Below are 19,041 nucleotides of genomic sequence, written 5' to 3'. Positions count from 1 at the left end.
AGAAAAATGGCAAAATGAAAAGTTTTGTCAGTGTTGTGTTCACAGACCCACAAAAAACGCAGAATTTACAGAAGGTACACAAAAAGAATTTTGAAGTGTTTTAAATATTTAGCTACGGCACAATTTCTGTTGTTAAACACAGATCCCTATTATCATTATCGTTTATCAAGAATGTGTGCCTTTTTTGGATTCTTCATTCACCATGGAAGCATGTAAAAAAAAAATCTCGATATGATTTCAGCATAGCAGAGGATGAGTAATTGATATACAAATTACTATTTAAGGGGGGGAGTATTCCTTTAATCATAATCCTGATCATACATGACATACACTGATGTGAGACTGTGCCTTTGACAGAATGACAGCATTCCAAACAAATTAGTTCATACTATCCCTGTCAGAGGCAGGGGTGTGCCCGCAGCATTCATCCCAGCGCTCCGCTCCAGAGCTCACTGCAAACACATTACCTTGCCTCGCTGCCCAAATGCATACCAAATAACCCATATAAATCATACAATCTGGGCCAAGTCAATGAGAGCCCCCTATTTTCCCTGTTTTCTAGTTATTTCCACCGTGCCATCATTCAGCAGAGCTTGCATCACTCAGTCCGAAGCTCTCACAGCCACCGCCGGAGTGGCCCAGTTTAGAACCCACCGAGGGCTCCTGAAGTAACCCTTCCTCTAGTGCACTTGATTTTATGTCTCCGCAGTCTGGACTAAATTGAGGGTTGCCAGCTCTCCACACAGTGCTCTGTTTTTCAGCTCACTCCCTTTTCTTTCTCCCTGTTGTCACTTTGACAAAAACAAAGATGGGATTCTATGAACTTGCACCAGTGTTTATGGCTGTGTTTACCATCGAGCGGCACGGCGGCAGAAGAGGACCCTCTCAGTGCATTATTTTAAAAGGGTCCCACTTCTCTGAAGTCACTCTAGATTCTCTTAGTGTATTAGGGCGGCATCAAGTTCCAGCTCCGGTGCCAAATAATGACTTTTCAGCCCTGAAATATGGTTTTGAACTGTGCCATCATAAACAACAGAGACTCTCACTTTTTCAGCTTGCAGTTTCTGATTCCACTTCTCAGAATTAATTGACTAAATGGGAGCTTAAAGTCATTATCTCCCCTCGCCAGTTTCTCCAATCCTGCGCTAGGGGCTAATAAATGGAGGTTTGATTTCGCTAAATGTCCTCTCGCGAAGATTAATAATGCCTAGTACCCCGGTGGCAAACAGATGTGGTCATCCTTGCTCGACGGGCAGAACAAATGGGCACGAGACATCCTCGCACATAAAGAGCAAAGAAATAATAGCTTAATGGCATTCGTCCGGTGACACGTCGCACAGATGAGACATCCGCGGTTGTTTGCTTTTTCTGTGTGCTCACCGGAGCACATGTTTTGTCACCAGCCGCCGTGTGGTCTAACACAGCCCCTTTCTGAGGGGCTGACAATGGCAGAGCGGGGGGAGGGATGGGAGCCTCAATGGAGGGGTCTGGCGGCTTCCTGCTTTCCCCAGTGTGGCCTTTGTGGTGATACACTGGTGGTTATGGGAGCCTCCGACTCTATGCAAATCAGTGTTTGCCTCCCAAGTGTTTGTGTGTGCCATGTGCAGTCAAGCACAAGAGTCTGTTTTTCCTGTACATTCAGCCCTGAACAGTCTGGAGCAAAAGACCACAGCTGCATCAATATTATTCACATGAAATCTGGTAATTAAAATATGTTACTTCTATATCAATAATGTTGTTTACTTCTTAATAATATTGTCCTACCAGGATATTAGATCACGCCACAGCTGCTGTTTTTTAAATGAATAGTACGTCTCTGGAAGCAGATGCATTGATTGGACTACACAAAGGTCAAACTTGGCGCAGTGAATTGAAAATCAGCGGAAGAGTTGTGTTCCCACGTTTGTCTCGGCCTCCCCATCGTGACAATTACATGAGAAGGGACGACGTGGGAGCACATTTCCATCCAGGCGTATATTGACTGTAGCAGCGGGTCAGTGGCGAGACAGCTACAAACACAATTGTCACACAACACTAAATAATACATGGCCCTAAAACAAAGACATCACACACCTAAAATATGGCCCTAATAAAAGGCTGCACGGACACAATGTGTCTGCCCCTCGACTAAGACTAATGACCTTTCCTCGAAGCCCACCATAAAATAACACGGCGACAGTTAGCAGCACCTGTTTTTACATTATTAATACCAGAGGCTTCACACACACTCAAAAGCGAGGGACGTGCACCGCCACAATGGCTTTTGACTGTTCTTAAATTGGACAAAATTCTCTAAAACTGCACCCAACAAAAACCACTGAGGCATTCGAGTGTTAAGAAAGCCATTTGTCACAGGCAGGACTTTTGCCAGGGTATCAGCCCAGCCTCGGGATAAAAAAACAAATGAAAATAATACAAATTGCATGAATGCCATTCAAGAATAAGCCACACAGTTTGTGATGCTATCTGAATTCAAATGCCTTGTATAAATACATATTTCGTTAGCAGAGCTCCTCAAGGAATGAAAGTGGGGATTCTTGCTGCCTCTTTTTTGTGGCCATATATTTTGAGTGGATCCTGGAGTATTGCCATTGGCGCATCAAGAAATTTTTCATATGGGGGCCACTGAAAGTCTTGGGGGGGCACACTAAAACGAATGTGATGTGATATGACAACATAAGGCTTGAAGAGCTGTATACTGCTATACTTTACAGTTGATTTTACTAATTGTCTGATACGCATGGACTCACACCAGTACAGTGACATTTTGAGATCAATAACAATCCTGTTTCAATGTGTTACGTGTCAGTCCATGTTAAATGATTCACAGTTCTCTGGAGATGGACTCATGACGTTCTGTAATCTCATTTAGCCACTTGTTAGCAACCACACATCCTCCTATTTTAAGACACATAAAAGCTTCAAATTCATGAGTATTTTATGTTGTGAAACAAACAAATCTCGTTAGCTTGTGTTAACCACAGACCTGATTTCGGGCATCTAACCAAAAATCTATTCAAAAGAGGGAACCGGAGGTGCTGAAATGGTTACTAATTTCCGTGTTTCAGGACTCATTCCTGGGGCACTCTATTGTTCTTCAAATAGGCTGGTTGTCCTTTTCCTTAAAAAGCCAAATATACAGCTTCAATTTGAAGGAGTACATCAATTGCAAGGAACAAGGCATTTACTGGGAGCCAGCGTTTTTCAGTTTAGGGGAGACTTGTGGGTACATACAGAACCCATTTCCATTCAGACATCTTGAGGTGAGAGTTTAAGGCCCCCATTTGAAAATGACCATCCCAGTTGTTCCTTTGACAATAATTTAGCCTATTTTCGAGTGCAAAGTTGCTCCCTTTCTGACAAGTCCAACCATTCTGGTTGGTACCATAGGATGCCTCAGGATGTCAGCTCGCCCACGATACCTCTACGTTTGTGCTACCTCAAAAAATAAGCACACCACAGCCTCTGAAAGACAGTTATTTTTGCCAGGGGGGCGGTGGGCCATGGCCCCCGCCAGGTCCTACTTTGGGGGCACCACTGAGGACTGCTGTTAAAGTAAGGGTCTTTCTGCTCTGCTCTCATTTCAATCACGTCAAAAGGGATCGCGGCGTCCTCTGAGATAAACAACAGACGGCCGTGATCTCCCCTGACCTTAACTGTGACTCATGTTTATTTACCTCGGCTAGTTATCCCTGAGGGACAGCGGCCTCATCATCGAAATGAGCGCTGTGATGGGCTGTTTTTTTTATTGCCACTCAAGGGAACGGACAACTCTAATGAACAAAGAAGCCTGATTGATCCGAGTTAGCATCTGATTCCCGAGCACTGCCCAGACACACGATTCAATACGCTGGCACGCCACTGGAGCACCCCTTGAACTTTGCTGTACACACATCTTTAATCACACTCACCTTTTCTCGTGGCTGGTGTGACTTCCAGCTTATTTGTAATTACCAAGCTCCTCGGGGGGGTTGGCTGAACAACAGGCCCGGCCATAGGTCACGGAGAGACACTGTAGCTGGCCATATGGGCTCCGGGCCCAGGGGCAGAGTGTGGGTGGACGCCGGCATTGGCACCGGCAAGTTACCAGAATGGTCGGAGCGGGGGATTGAATTATTCGGAGACAGGAGACAGCCTTATCGAGCGGCGGCCACATTGCACTGACGTTTTCACCCCAGTTTCTATTTCCCATTTCACACTTGGACTATTGCCAGATAGGATATGTTCAGCCACCTCGTTTTACCCCCAGATTCAAAATCGGCAGTCAAAAGAGGGTACAGTGCGTTATCTATCACCACCGCGCCACCCTCCCCTCTATCCCCAAACCCTATCGTGCCCCCCTCCTTCGCCTCCCTCCCGTGTTGTCGCCAGCGCAGCAACAGCTCGGTGTTATTACAGATAAACAATCAATACTGCATTAACGTGTCCACGGAGGCTACCTGGAGTTAAACAGGCAGACGAGGAAAATAATTCAACCCAATGTCATGGGCGGACTTCAAGCAACTAATCTTGCTCATGAAGCGATATATATATATATGTATTGAAAATTCAGGCCACTTTCTTTCATTATCCTCTGCCATCATTTCTTTGTGTTTGAGGTCGCCAGATACATTTCTTTTCCTTCCTCTCCTCACTGGTCACAGAACGAAAACCGCACTGCATTAAAGAAGTAATACCCTACTTTATAGCAAAGGTGACCATGGATATTGGAGAGCAGGGACCCATACGATCGATTTGGAGCGAGGAATGGAAATTTTAACATGATTCCCAGCCAGGCATTTTAACTCGGGGAGTATTGGACCCCTCTCTTTCTTTTGATGACTGCTTCCAATCCGAGTCCGTTGCAAAATTTCGGATGACGTCTTTATTTAAGGGGAAGGGCGGTGAGAGAGGCGAGCCCTCGGTGCCCTCTGGTCGGCTGTGTGGTCCCGTTCCCTCTCTGCGAGGCTTGTATGCAGCAAATTTGCATCTACATTCCCAACGCCGCCTCGGAAAAAAAGAAGGCTTTTTGTTCTGAACCTCTGTGAAAAAATGAAAACAAAGGCGTTCTTATGAGGGGGCCCAACAAATAGTCCCTGCCTCTCTCTCTCTCTCAGACTGGAATTAAATACTCCTCATTCCATCCTCATTCATTAGCCCCCACGCCCACCGCCTGAGCACCGTACGGGGGTATAAAACACCTCGCACGCACACACACAAAATAAAGGAGTTGGACTTGGCTGAATGATTGCGGAGACTGTTTACTAATACTGCTGCTCACTCTGCTTTATTACAGAGTGCCAGGCTTTCCATTACTGCAAAAAAAGGGGGGGGGGGCAGAGGGGGAGGGAGAGGACAGGAGAGAAAGGAGAGAGAGGGAGAGAGACTGCCAATGTCAGATTAAAAGAAGAAGAAGGAAAAAAAAGAATGGCTCAGTTGATTTACACCTTCATTACTCTCCCCTAACTCTGCTTATTGCAAATCATGATGCTGCTTTATGAGCTGAATCCTCTATTACGACAAGGCCGGGAAGACGGTGCTTTAGTCCATAAAGCAACCGTACAGTAACCGCCACCCGGCAGCACCCGATCCACTCATCCTGCCACCCAGCTGCCACAGGGGAAGGGAAGCAAGACAGAAACGTTTCTCCGGGAAGTTCGTGGGCACGCAGCTCTGGGAAGGAACTCCCAGCGAGTGTTTAGTGTTAAGCGAGCGGTGCCATGTTTAAGTCAACAAACATGTAAGGCGCTGGAGGTGTGTGTTTACCATCTCCCCGCCGCCGTATGATGAGGTGCTACTGATGCGTGTGTGTGTTTAGACAGAACACTGTATTTTTTTGAAACTTTTATTTATTGAACCAAGGGGAGGTCTTAGCAGGAGCACGCTTGCACTTTTTCCCTTGCAATGATTAAATTTGTGTGTGGCGAGCAGGTTTTCTAAAAAGAAACGGTGGAGGAAGCCAGGTGCAGGACCTAATAAATCAGCAGATAGGCTGAGGCGTGTAGGTGAGCGCGGGTGTCAGTGTGCTGATGTAAACAGGGCGCAGGGTGCATAAGACACACTGGATGGAGGTTTGTTATGTGTATGTAACACGCTGCTCCGGCCTGGCCTGTCTGACTCCCATCTGGAACAGGGTTGACAGAAAAGTTGACAGATGCTTCACCAACGTCCATTATTTATGAGACTGAGGAGATCCACGCTGCATTTCACAAGTGTCTGCTCCTGCTACTGCAGGTCGAGTTCTGACATCGTATTCTGTGTGTGTTCACGCACACACATGCTTCCTCATGTTGGTGGTAGAAGCTCATGAGTGGATTAAGGTTGGGTATTGTTTGGAGTTGTTTTTCCCCATAAGATGCTAAAATTATACTTTGAATTTTTAAACTTGAAATTGAACTATATATTAACTCTAAACAGTTTTAAGTATACTTAAATAAATAAATATATAAATGAATTAATACAAAACAATGTTAACACATTCACAAAACAAATTTACACAATATATAAACTAATCACACTACATTAATTAGACACTGGATATTAAGGTTTGTATTTAAGCATTGCTGTACAAGTAGGCATGCATAGTTTTATTGTTATTGCTATTATTTTATTTATTTATTTAAGTATTTATTTATTTTTTTTATTATGCTCACCCATACCCACTTGCTTATATATATATGATGTTAAATTTGTCGAAGTTGTTCTTTTGTAGTGACAGATTTGTTAAGTGGGATGGGAGGGATGGGGTTTGTGAATGTTTGTTTATTTAAAATGAACAAAAAAGCCAATAATCATAATTTCAAAAAAAAATCAAAAAAAAATCGCGATGACAGTTATAGTATTGATAATTAACATTAATATCTGTCTCCCTAAAGAAGAGACTTTGCAGTCACATGTTTCTCTAATATTAACATAGCGGCTTATATAGCTGCAGCCCTGAATAGCTGTTCCACCTTAACAGTCCACCTTAAGGGCGCCTGTGAGACGCAAACTTCACTCACTAACTTCAGAGCTAATTTGCTTCACTTGAATCAGCAGGAAATGAACAAAACACAGGAGCTTGTCTCAGGTCTTGAGGAGTTGTTGCATTTATTTACTGACAAACAGTCTCAAGAATTCACTCACTGACTGCTGCGTAACTTCATATTCGGTCGCGGTCCCTGCAGCCTCACTAATGTCAATGCAAACTTTATCTCGCTCTCTCTCAGCTGCAAACTCGCTACAAACACATTCTGGTATCTGAATGTGACACCCAAATCTGCGTTTTGATCTGGCCCGGTATGTACCAGTCACACAGAAACCAGTGTTGTGTTTAAGGATGGGGATCATTCATTTTTTATTAACATTGATAAGACTATTGAGACTCCTTAACGATCCGAGTCCTTATCGATACCACTATCAATACCTTTCTATTACTTGCTGGAAAGACGAGGCGACAATACATTTTTAACAGAACTGGTTTTTGCTTTTATTGCTTCCAGTGACTGTTTCTTTTATATTGCTGGAAAACAAATTTCTCACCCAAACAGCTGTATTATTCAAGTTTCTCGCCAAAAACTAAATTTTCTTTGTCTTGATGTTACATTTAATCACATCATGATGACATTATACTTAAATTTGCCTAATAGTCATTTTTCTGAGCCGACCTTGAACACATCACAATGAAACCTTAATTAACTTGGTTTATTTCGCTAACTAACTCTTATCCTGCCAATTTTAACTCAGATTTGAACACTGGGTTACTAGTTTTAACTGACGAGACTCTCTGATGATGACGACGCTGCTGACTGAGCCGCCACCGCAGCTGATGGAGTTAAGGGAGTTTTTTTACCCACAGACAGTCGAAGGTTTAATTTACTGCACGATGTTGATGTGCTTGGCGATGAAGTTTGTGTCCTCTCTTGCAAGAAATGATTTTGAATCATAAATTGCATTTATTTTCCTCCTTATCTTTTGCTTTGGTGAAATGTAGCTAAACTTGAGACTTCTTTGCATATTCAGCCATCCTCGCAAGCAACTGACCGATGGATTTCTTTGCTTACTGTAATACCTGTCAATTGTATCCAAAAATGTGTATGCAGAACAGTGACTGGATTTCAGTGATGTGATACGACTTGGATGTAATGTTACATTTTAGGACCCACAGGCTGTATTGATGACCTCAAACATTTTGATTTTCGGGTCTTGAAAAAAGTGGAACCAAGTACTCAACAGAACCGGATTTCGATCCCCATCCCCAATGCCGATGCCTGTGCCCGCTGCAGCGCTCGCACGTCATACCACCCTGCACAACTCAATGCCCCACTTGTGCCGCCCCCGTGAAAAAAAAAATCACACGCCACTGGACTCTGGTACCAAACAATAGAGTGAATGCATTTTTTTCTTTCTCGAATGCACGAGTGTGTGCTCACGTATTTGTGTTTGCACATTTACTCCAGACCCACTCCACCTACCCTCTGTGAGTCTAACCCCTGACCTCTGGAGTGTCATTAAATCCCTGCTAGACAGGCAGCCCTTCAGCTCCTGCATGGAGGACCGTACACCAGCAGACTCCGGCTCTCTTAAAACCCACTTAGAGGCTTACAGCGGGGAGGCCCGACCATCCGATTGAATTAAGGCTATGATTAATTGAATCTAGTGGTGAGTAACTTGAGTGACTGATGTCTCGCAGGACCAAAGGTCTAGACACAATGCCTCAGAATAAAGCTATAGTCATTTATTCAGTGACATCACAGGCAGTTTCAGTGTGCCTCAGGCATGGATGGTTGCCTCTAATATTATTGCTTGGAGTGCTGCTTTAAGCCCAATACTACCGGCAGCACTGCTGCTGCGGCTCAGCGTGCCAATGTTAATAAGAGGCACAATATAATTAATACAAATGGAATGTTTAATGCAATTTTTCCATTTCAAAGAAATTCCCCCGGCATCTTTCCCAACAACGAATTCGACTCTCTTGCATTGTCCTCCGGCAAACAATAACCCAAGTTTGGCATTACCTTCATTAGATCAAACTCAATTATTGCAGAGCGCTTGCAGCAACTCTGGCGCAGGAGCTGCCTGCTCCGGCAACTTGAAGGTCCTCTGGCAGGTCCTACCCCATTTGTCTTTGATGGACAGCGGCGTGAAACAGTAATTGGAGGCCTGCGAGACCCGTACACATCCGTTTGTCAGTTATTCATGTCAAAGCACAGTGTTCAGCTGTTGGGGGTGCTCTGAGAATGACCTTTTCTCAAAGGGGACAGGTTCTCCCCACTGTCTGAGAGACGCCCTGGGTATTATTCAGCCCGGTACTGTACTGCTGCTGTTATTACTGTGTGTCCCATGTTGCTGCAGAGAGCTTGTATTGTGTCCTTCCCCTGAGGAATACACAGTCCCCGCACGCTTTGATTCGCCAGGTAGTTTGTGTGGGAGGTCTTTCTATTTCTCTCTTCCACAATGAACCATCCTAATGTTTTGAGAAGTAGCAGAACAATGGCAGAAACCTCTCTTTTTCACTCTGGGGATTGAAAGTAAATAGGACCTTTGCTGATGTGTTTGCCTGTTCATTTACAGCACCTGAGAATACCGCTTGCACATTGTACCTTGGCGGGGGGAAAAAAGGAAAAACTCACAAAGGCGTTCTGCAGGACAATAGCGCAGCAGCGGAAACGGGCGCACAATGGAGTCCAGATATCATTCACAACATAGACAGGAGACCATTATCCACAGAGGGAGGGGCCCATGTGAAGGTGACAGGTTTGGGAGGAATTATGCGCGCGACGCCGCCACCGGGACAACACTCTCCCCGAAGCCCAACCTGCGAGGACAGGTTTGTGCGGTGCCGATGTCCGCTGGGTTGAGGTGTTGCACGTCATCTGCAATAACCTGGATCATTACTCCTGGAGGCTGTTAGAGGGGGAAAATCACATCACTCTGCTTTCACCGCTGCCAAGAAAAATTGACACGCTAAAAGTCACACAAAGGCGTGCCTCAGTATGCACATGCACGCTCAAAAAGGCCCACAAACAGTCTCCACTGCTGCCACCGTCTCTCACACACGTAATCACACACCTGCAATCTATCACGTACTGTCAGTGATGTCTGGGGGGGTTAACATACCGAGTGGCATCCCAGCAGTGTCCCACCAGCCAGCGTTGCCTGGAGCTGACAGCTCTCACTGCGGCTGCCTCGCAGGAGTAAAGTAAGCATCATTATCGCCTTCTCTCGCCATCTAGTTGGAACAAGCACAATGCTCCCACCAAAGTCTCCCCTTCTTTTATCCACAACCCGACCCTTTCCCTTCTGCGCCGTCTTCATTGTATTCCAGTCAGGCGCTAATGCTCCCTGTCCTGTGGCTGGACTCTCTGATCTCCTATTACCCTCTCGTCATCCGACAGTCAATATTATCCCCCCTCTCCCAGACCAATCCTCCCCTCTCCTTTCACAAAAGTCTCAAAAGTCAGACAATGTTGCCCCCCTCTCCCACTCCTCCATGCACTTGCTCGTCTTCCATACACTTATTAACTGGCTGTCATGTTCAGCAGCCTTCCCCCAGACAGTGTTTAGCGTTCCTCAGTCCACTTACTGCAGCCAGAGTTAAGCCTCTGGGCTTTGCACAGACAGGAATCCAACTAGAGGGGAAAGGCAAGACCTGTGGACATGATCTGTCTGCTGCACTCACTCACACTCTTCCTCCTGCACGAGCCGCCTCCAGCCACGACCCAAACACACACGTCATACAAGACGTTACAAAAACCTTTAGGAAGTTTTTTTTTTCCTCCCCTGTAGGATAATATGCAGCAGCAGAGAAGCAGATGACCAAAATTAAGGAATTTTTTTTTTTTTTCCAGAATAAAATTTTTTAAATGTATTTATTATTTATTATTTTGGACATAATTCCCCATTTTTACGGTAAAAGTAAATTGAAAGATGCATTTTTCCCCTCATGATAGTATTTTTTTTTTCATTTAAGTGTAATTTATTTCCATTAGTTTTCCTAAACTTTTACTTGTGTCATACATACATACATACATATGATCTATGTTTGTAGTTCTACACTTAACCCTTTGAAACCTTCAGTTTTCTTGTGCTGGATTCAGATGCCTTTTACAAGCTGTTTAACTCTTTGTTAACCTGGTTTGAAAGTTGGTTTATGGCAAGAAATGTCCAACAAATTGTGACAAGAAAATGACCAGAAAATTTGTTTTTAAAAGGGTTGGGAGGACTATAAGAGAAAAATCAATTCTTTTATTTTATCTTATTTTATCAATGTTGGGAACATGTCCAGAAGTATTTTAAATTTTCATCACTTTTTGGAGCCATTTTCTTCCTTTTTTTTTTTTTTTACTGATCTTTTGCAAATTTTTGGGCCATGTCTTTCTCAATTTCTCATTACCTTCTTGTCATATTTTTTGAAAGAAATAAAACCTTTTTGCTCAGGTTGCAAAGGGTTAACAGGCTGACCCAAAACATCCAGTTACAATATGTAACACAAGAAAAGCAGACGCCCCACACAACAAAAACAGTATAGTTACACACCAGACAGCACAAAACACAACGCGGTAAACACAATATCCACAAGTAGTTATAGGCAGATAAAAGCTTCCAAACAAAATATTGTCCTGAAATGAACATTTCTGCCGATATGACAAACCCATAAGAGGACACTGTGATTATACAACTTAGATTAGTTGAAACAGGTCAATTTTAAATTTTTTTTTTTGGGCTTTATTTGAAAGGATAGTACTAGAGTGAAAGGGGAGAGAGCGGATGTGAAATGTTTGACTCCGCCTTTTAGTGCCATTTTTTGGCTGTGCCAACACAAAGGACGCATGGAAGTACGAGGACAGTGATGTCCACAACGTTTGAGTTGTGTTTCAATAGTAAAGGGAGTATAAATTATAAGCCAGCCTAAATTTGTCTTTTTTTTGATTACTCAATTAGTTGTTTGGTCGATAAAATGTTGAAAAAATGTCAATCCATGTGTGTCCCAAAACCCAAGGTGACATCCTCAAAGTCTTGTTTTGTCCTCAACCCACAAATATTAAGTTTACTTTCATAGAGGAGTAAAAAAAAAACTAGAAAATTTTCCATTTAAAAAGCTGGAATCACAGAAATTTGCTTTTTTTTCCTTTAAAAAATGATTAAGACTGATTATTTGATTATCAAATTAGTTGGTGATTAATTTATTAACTAATCGACTAATCATTGCAGCTCTGAGCTCAAAGCTTTTACACTTCTCCCACAACTATGCAAGCGTGGTGCTTTCAATATGTAATTTTGAGAAAAACGGCTAATTTTTGTCGAAATTCAGTCTAATTTTATATCAACTGTAAATCAGTGGGTAGGCTTTTCACCTCTGCTGCGGAAGTTGTATTGTCACCTCTGTGAGTTAATCCGTACGAGAGCAGGGTGTCGAAAAAAAGCCTCATGAACAAATTTCCATGAAATTTGGTGGAGAGATCAGCCTGGAGCCAAGGACCAGTTGATTAGATTTTGATAGTGATCTGGATCTGTGATTTCCACTATTAGATGATTATTGTTACCCCCCGCCCCCCCTTCCCTCACCGACTGGATACAGAGATTTAATTTCAAATCCAATCCAAACCTTAACGGTACACTTGCAGGGTCAAGAAATCGATTTCACCTTGAATTTAAGAAAGAGGGAGTGTTCTGCGTCCTTGAAGGTGGTTTCCTACTATTTTTTATTATTTTTTTTGCTCATATTTCAGATGACACCCAAACAGAATTTGACTCCCAGGCTCGACTCGGCATTGTGTAGTAGCTACAATACCGGATTTGTCGTCTGCCCCTTCCTTCTCCACCCTCCCCTTCTCGGGGCAAATGGTGTAAGAAATGAGACGTGGCTGGTGGATATACTTTCATGCCCCTGCTTTACCAGTGTCATTTCTGCAACTCGGAAATTGTGCCATGGTCTACGGGGCTTTGTTGTAAATCACTATCTCCCACTGTCAGACTGCAGTCTGCTGTACACTGTGGATGCCTGGCTTTCTGCTGCCTCCTGGGTGACTAATATATCTTGTTAAATTGTGCTGAGAAGCGTGCGGAGGACTGTACACCTTCCCTCTTTGTACCGCGTTTGTTTGTTTGCATTTGTGCGTGCTCGTGTGTGTCTGCACTTCAAAGTGTGTGTTCGTCTCCATGTGTGTGTCTATGTTTCGTGACTGAATAGGTAGGTGGGGATGTTACTTTTGCAAATATGTTCACTAAACTCCTCAAGTCTGTCAGGCTTTGTTGGTAATTCAGTTAGATTGCTATTCGGCCAGCTTCCGCTCGCCACCACGCCACCACAGTATCGGAGTTGTGAAGCTATCTCTCAGCCACTTCATAATTAGAAAAGCTGTGGAGCCAAGCCACAGTTTGAGGGGGAAGAAGGAGAAAAAAAGCTGTTGGCAGACTGCATTATTCAACATTGGCAGCAATTTACTGTCTCCCACCCCAAAGACATGAATCTAAGTGATTTCATAGTCACATCCGTCCTAGTGTGCCATACTGTATAAAGCTGGACTCTTCTCTTATCTCTGGCTCTTAAGCCATGCACTGTGTACTATCAGCTCAATCCAGCACTATACATTCCAGCTCTGTCGCCAAGAGAAAATGTTGGCTTTGTACATTTCTGCAAACCATGAATACGTGACAACTGAACGTGTCATACATGTCATATTAACGTTTCTGAACTGACGTGGTGTGTCAGCTGACTTTGTCAATGGGAGGTGGAGGGGATGGTGGATGTTTTGACACCAAAGTGAGACGCCTGCCAAGCTGCAGACAACTATTGGAGACCAACAAACAACCGAACCAGCTCTGCTATAGTGACCTGTCGTGATTTACAGTGTCTTTTTAGACACCAAACGGGTGTTGTTTTAGTGACACGTCATTATTTTTCCTCTCGTAACTGATTGTTTTTTCACCAAGATGTCGCTGTTTTTACTGTGTTTACAGCAAATTTTTGGCCACCAAACTTTTTAGTGATCTTTCGCGTTTTTCCCAGCATTTTTGGCTATGTTTCGACGACAGTGGCCCTAAGAAAAACAAAGTCTTTCCTTTGCGTGTTTAAAAAATGATAACATCGTGAGAATGATTCTCATGTACACAGATGTGTTAAAACAACTGAACATGCTCTTGTTTGCATGCCAGTAGGTAGTGAAACGTTGTAATGACACACCGTAGACTAACACCACGTGCATGTACGAAGTTTGGCCGTGAAGTGTGTTTTCAAAAGATTACACTCTGGAACCTGGTTTTGAAAATCTGCCTTTGCAGGCCCCCAAAATGCCGTTTTCATGTGAATGAAAGTCCAATTTGCAACAAAATTTTAACATTTCATGCAAGAGTCGTGTAAACACCACTCGAACATGGGTGTTGTCTTAGTGGCCCATCACTGTTTTTCGTGGGGAAAGTGGTCGTGTTACTAACAAGACATTGCTGCATTTCGTTCTGTTCTGTATTTACCAGTGAGTCATTGCTATGTTTAAGGCAGCTTTTGAGTCATCAAACGTAGGTGTTTTTTAGTGAACCATCACTTTTTTTACATCAGATTTTTAGGGACCTAACGTAGGTGTTTCTTAACTATCCATCATGTTTTTTTCCACTATGGATTATTCCACAAGAAGCAGCTGTATTTCTAACAAGACATCAGTGTGTGCAACAAATAGCAACGTTTTTTGCATGCCATCACTGATTTTCCAGCAGATTTTTTAGCCACCAAACTTGGTGTTTTTCCACAGTGAACAATGTCCATAAAAAGCTGATGTTTTTTAGCGTGTCATTGGTGCTTTCAATGCATCTTTTTAGCCTCAAAAAGTGTGTTTCTCTCGCAACCCGTCACTGGTTTTCCACCGGGGAAATCGCCAGAAAAAAAGCTGTTGTATTGTTGCATTGCCTCTTGGAATAGTGCTGCAAAAAACAATTTTTTTAGTGAGTCATTGTTGTGTTTCAGGCATCCTTTAAGCCACCAAATGTGGGTGTTAGTTAGTGACTTGTGACTGTATTTTCAGCAGCTTTTTAGCCACCAAACATGTTTTTTTGGCAACCCATCACTGTTTTTCTACCAGAATGGCGACACGAAAAGCAATTATGTTTTTTACATTTCCTCCAAGAATTGGGCCACCAAAACTGGATATTTAAGTCAAAACATGGCAGTTTCCTCACCATAACTAAGTAGTTTATGTGCCAAAACCTAACCACATGTTAACTACAGTGTTGGTGAAATTTTAAGAAAAGTAAAGTCAACGTATCTGCTTCATAAAAGCATACAAATGTATCTGTGGTTTGCAGAAATATACAGTGCCAACATTTTTTTTGGCAGCTGGGTTGTACTCTCACACCGCACATGCTTCGTATCTCCATCCTACCACTTTGGAAATAGATTTATGAGTATATTTCTGTGTAATTGGTGTTCTCCTGCACAAAGCAGGGAGAGATAATTACCCATTGTTAAGTGAGGTGTAAATTGTCTGATCCGTGTGTATTTATCTTCTCAGCACACAGAGAGCAAAACAGGCCTTTTTGGGGGATTTAGGCAGACTCTACAGCGACGTTCTACTCTCCTGGCCTCCGTCCAGCTCTCAAATCCCTTTTGCTGAAACCTGCCGAGAAACAGCCTTGCCGCGGCTTAAACGTATCCCCGTCTAATTCTAATGTCTTTTTTAGTCATAGCAAATTCAATCTGGGACTAAGGTTGACCTTTAGAGAAAAGGTGACGCCAGCCACCGCCAATAGTGGTTTTAACTAGAAACAGCACGCACAGTATCTGTCTTTGTGTTGGTGGGTGAGAAATACGTTTTTCCTTATTTTGGTTTCTGTGCAATTATGGTTCTGACTGCTCCGTAAATAGGCGTCTCTGAAGGGAGTCTGTCTCATTAGTAAGGAGCAGTTATTAAGTTGCCATTGTGCCTGCAGGAAATTTGCTCTAATGGTCACAAGACGCCTCGAGAAATAAAAGACAGTGTCACTGTAGGGGGAAGGAGAAAAGTCAAATCTGTCTTTCTTCTCCAAGTGGCTGAGAAAAGTGTGTGCGGTACAGCGGGGGCATTGTTCTGGAGAAAGACAAGAAAAAAAAGGGGAAGGAGAGGAGCCCAGTTGGCTGGCACTAACAGTAGCAACTCCAGTTAAATATTTGGCACGCAAAAATCTTCAGAGGAATCCCGTAGCACTCGCAGTATAAACAACGTCATGATTTATTATCACATCATGCAGACCGTGACTAATGCACTCAAACAATCAAGGTGCGTCTACAATGCCCAGGGGCATTGCACGCTGCCACAAACACTCCAAGCACACGCGTGTTAGAGCCACTCGCCGTGCATGCGAGCTCAACAAATGTCCACAAGTACCCAAGCAGCATGAAGAGGAGTAAAGAAGGCCGCAGACACTCCCAGAGGGGGAGCAGAGTTTGCTTCAGCGGTGGCCACCGGGATATGATTTTATTAGCTCCAGATGCTGCAGAAGAGAGGACTAGAAACGCTCAATATTATGAGCAGGACACATCAAAATGATGCTGCCCATCTGGAGCACAAATAATGTAATCAACTCGGGTCACCGGTCAACATCGTCTGGCCGTCGGGTAAACCCACCATCCCTGTGACGTCACGGCTCGCAGGGGACAGGCTTGGAGCCGGCCGGCGGATTGAGGCTCCAGCTTTTTGGAATATCCCCCCTAAGCTGTGCACACATGACCCACGGAGTGAAGATATTTGGGAGAAGAGAAAGATGAAATGTGAGCGACTGTCTATTGTAATCCGGGCTCCGCTTTAAAACATGCAGATGGCTCTGATGTGTCTATTCCCCTGCCTGTCAAATCAGTTCTGCCGCGTTACTTTCTCACGTCTTCATAAGAAACGCAGCTTGGACCGTAAACACACTACTGCACTGTATGTTCCCACACACACACACACACACACACACACACACACACAGGAACTCTATTTGCAGAGCCGTTAAATATTCAGTACCTGCCGTGTTTTCTGTATGACTTTGATCAGCCACAGATTCGACTCTGTCCCTTTCATCTCTGAACTTCAAAACCAGCGTATGAAAAACCTGGACCACAAAACCTGTTCTGGTTCAGACAATCTCTGTTCACCAAGCTGCTCTCTGCCTTCGCAAAACAAGCAGGAAGTTGTTCCAATTTTGGCAAAAAAAAAAAAAAAAAAAGACAAAAGTTAACCTACTCCTTTACAAAGGCAAAGCTTCTTTTCCAGAGTGTACACGGTTTCCCAATCTCCCCTGATACCCACAAGTTTGTAATTTAAAAAGCATGTGCGCAGAGGAGTGATTATTGCAGAATATTCCCTGGGTGGTTTGAAAACACCCCCCAAACAACTTCTTGGCCGCCTTCAGGCACATTACCTCAGGCTTACATTGAAACCAGCGCAATAACTAGCATGGAGCAACATGCAGGCAACAGGAAGGCTAAAACTTTTGCCAAAATTTCAGTTTCACCACACATCACTCTGCAACTTTAGAAGTTAATTCTTTTACAGCCCTTGCTCTGCATTATTCAGCCAGCTTCATTAAATATTCACAGCCACATCACTGATATCATCTTGTAGTCAATAACGCCAGAGGACATGTTGTTTTAGCAAACTTGAGTCAACTCCAGGAGTGTTCACCCCCCACACCCTTCAAAATAAAACTGAAAAAAGCAAAGGCCTTTCACCCGATCTCTAACAGCCAGCACAAAAAGGCAGCAGGGCATCACAGCGCGACTGCAGGCAAACCACAGATAGACAGTCATCCGCCTTTATCGGAGCATGCTGTCCCACCTGCATCGATTCGCAATCCCGTGGATTTGCCACTGGCTGCAGCGAGATCATCGGTGGAGAGAGAAGGGATGCGAGAAAGCAATGATAGATTCAAGCAAGCGTTTGAAAGGGCCTGAAGTTCTTTTTTTTATCTGGAAAAAATAAGGTGCGTTTTTGCGCACGGGCCCACATCACTTCTTCTGCTCCTTCTTCCTAAACGCAGCGGGGCAAAGCGTAATGCGTCGTGCAGGACCTCTGTGCCGACATCGCAATCAAAATTACGCACAACAGAAAACAAAAAAGTTGAATGCAATTGCTTGACCCGGGTTGCGAGTTGAATGAAAAGGGTGTTAATAACTTCCGATTCAAACTGGTTTCCAATTCAAAACCCCGGTGCGACGCCAATAATTAGCGCGTGCGGGCGATTTTCATTAGAATTTACACAAGAAAAAGCTCTTATATAAGCAACTATTTCACATTAGTGTGCCAGCCGACACCACATTTACCCGTCTCGGACAATTCAAAACGCCGCAGAAAGAAGAAGTAAGCGCTCGAAATGTGGCACAAAGGAGACAATTTTCCAGAAGTTGTAATCAAAACAGCGGCTCACCTTATAATGAAGTTTATTCTAGCAGGGTTTTTGTTCCTCGGCGCACGTCGGGAGCCGTGTGTATCCGTTCACTGCAGCTTTTTTGTTGCCCGTTGTTCCACCTCAACTGCGCGTCTCAGTCGCGCTGCATCACTTCTCGCTGTGGATGTCAGGGAGGCTGAAAGGCTGAGGGGACTCAACCCTCCCATTGGCTGCCATTCACAAGTCCCCCAGCAGAACACGGCGGTAAAAAAAGGAGGAGAAGGGGAGGAAAAGAGAAAAAAACACATGAGCGTTTGAAAAAAACAAAAGCGATGGGAGAGATTAGCGCTCCGGTGGGGCTGCGTTTCAACTGCCATGCGATGTTCAAGTTTAATCATAGGAGCCAAGTGTTTGTGCACGCGCTTTCTTTACATTTGCATAATCCCTGATTAATAGTTGCAGAGTCAGAGGTTGAGTGTGGGTTTGAATCAATCAATAAATGGGTATTTTTGGTGGAAATCCTCCAGTTAGACTCCTTTGAAACCTTGGAAGCCGTGGATCATGTATGATTACAATGGCTGATTACATTTAATCGCTTCTGTATGAAGGAAAATTAATAAATGCACCAGCAACTATCATGCAAATTAGCATGTGTTTGATATCATCATGTTACAGCATACTGCAGCAATAATAATGCAATCCCCAGAATCAAGTTAAAACAGTGGAAATCTTACATTTGATTTTACA

General features: G+C 43.7%; 1 protein-coding gene across 1 annotated transcript in view; it reads right to left on the bottom strand.

The window, feature by feature from the left end:
• LOC121960680 (cadherin-10-like) overlaps window positions 1-19,041 on the bottom strand; it is a 261,883-nt gene that overhangs the window by 95,215 nt on the left and 147,627 nt on the right. The window contains exon 2 of the mRNA XM_088072261.1: window positions 18,334-18,524. The gene's annotated coding sequence lies outside the window, so the exon portion shown is untranslated. The remainder of the gene's footprint in view (window positions 1-18,333; window positions 18,525-19,041) is intronic.

This window comes from Plectropomus leopardus, chromosome 21, assembly GCF_026936395.1.
Source record: "Plectropomus leopardus strain MGB_pleo_1.0 chromosome 21, ASM2693639v1, whole genome shotgun sequence".
NCBI lineage: Eukaryota > Metazoa > Chordata > Actinopteri > Perciformes > Serranidae > Plectropomus > Plectropomus leopardus.
Note: the sequence above shows the minus strand (reverse complement) of the source record. Positions and strands in the feature narration are given on the sequence as shown.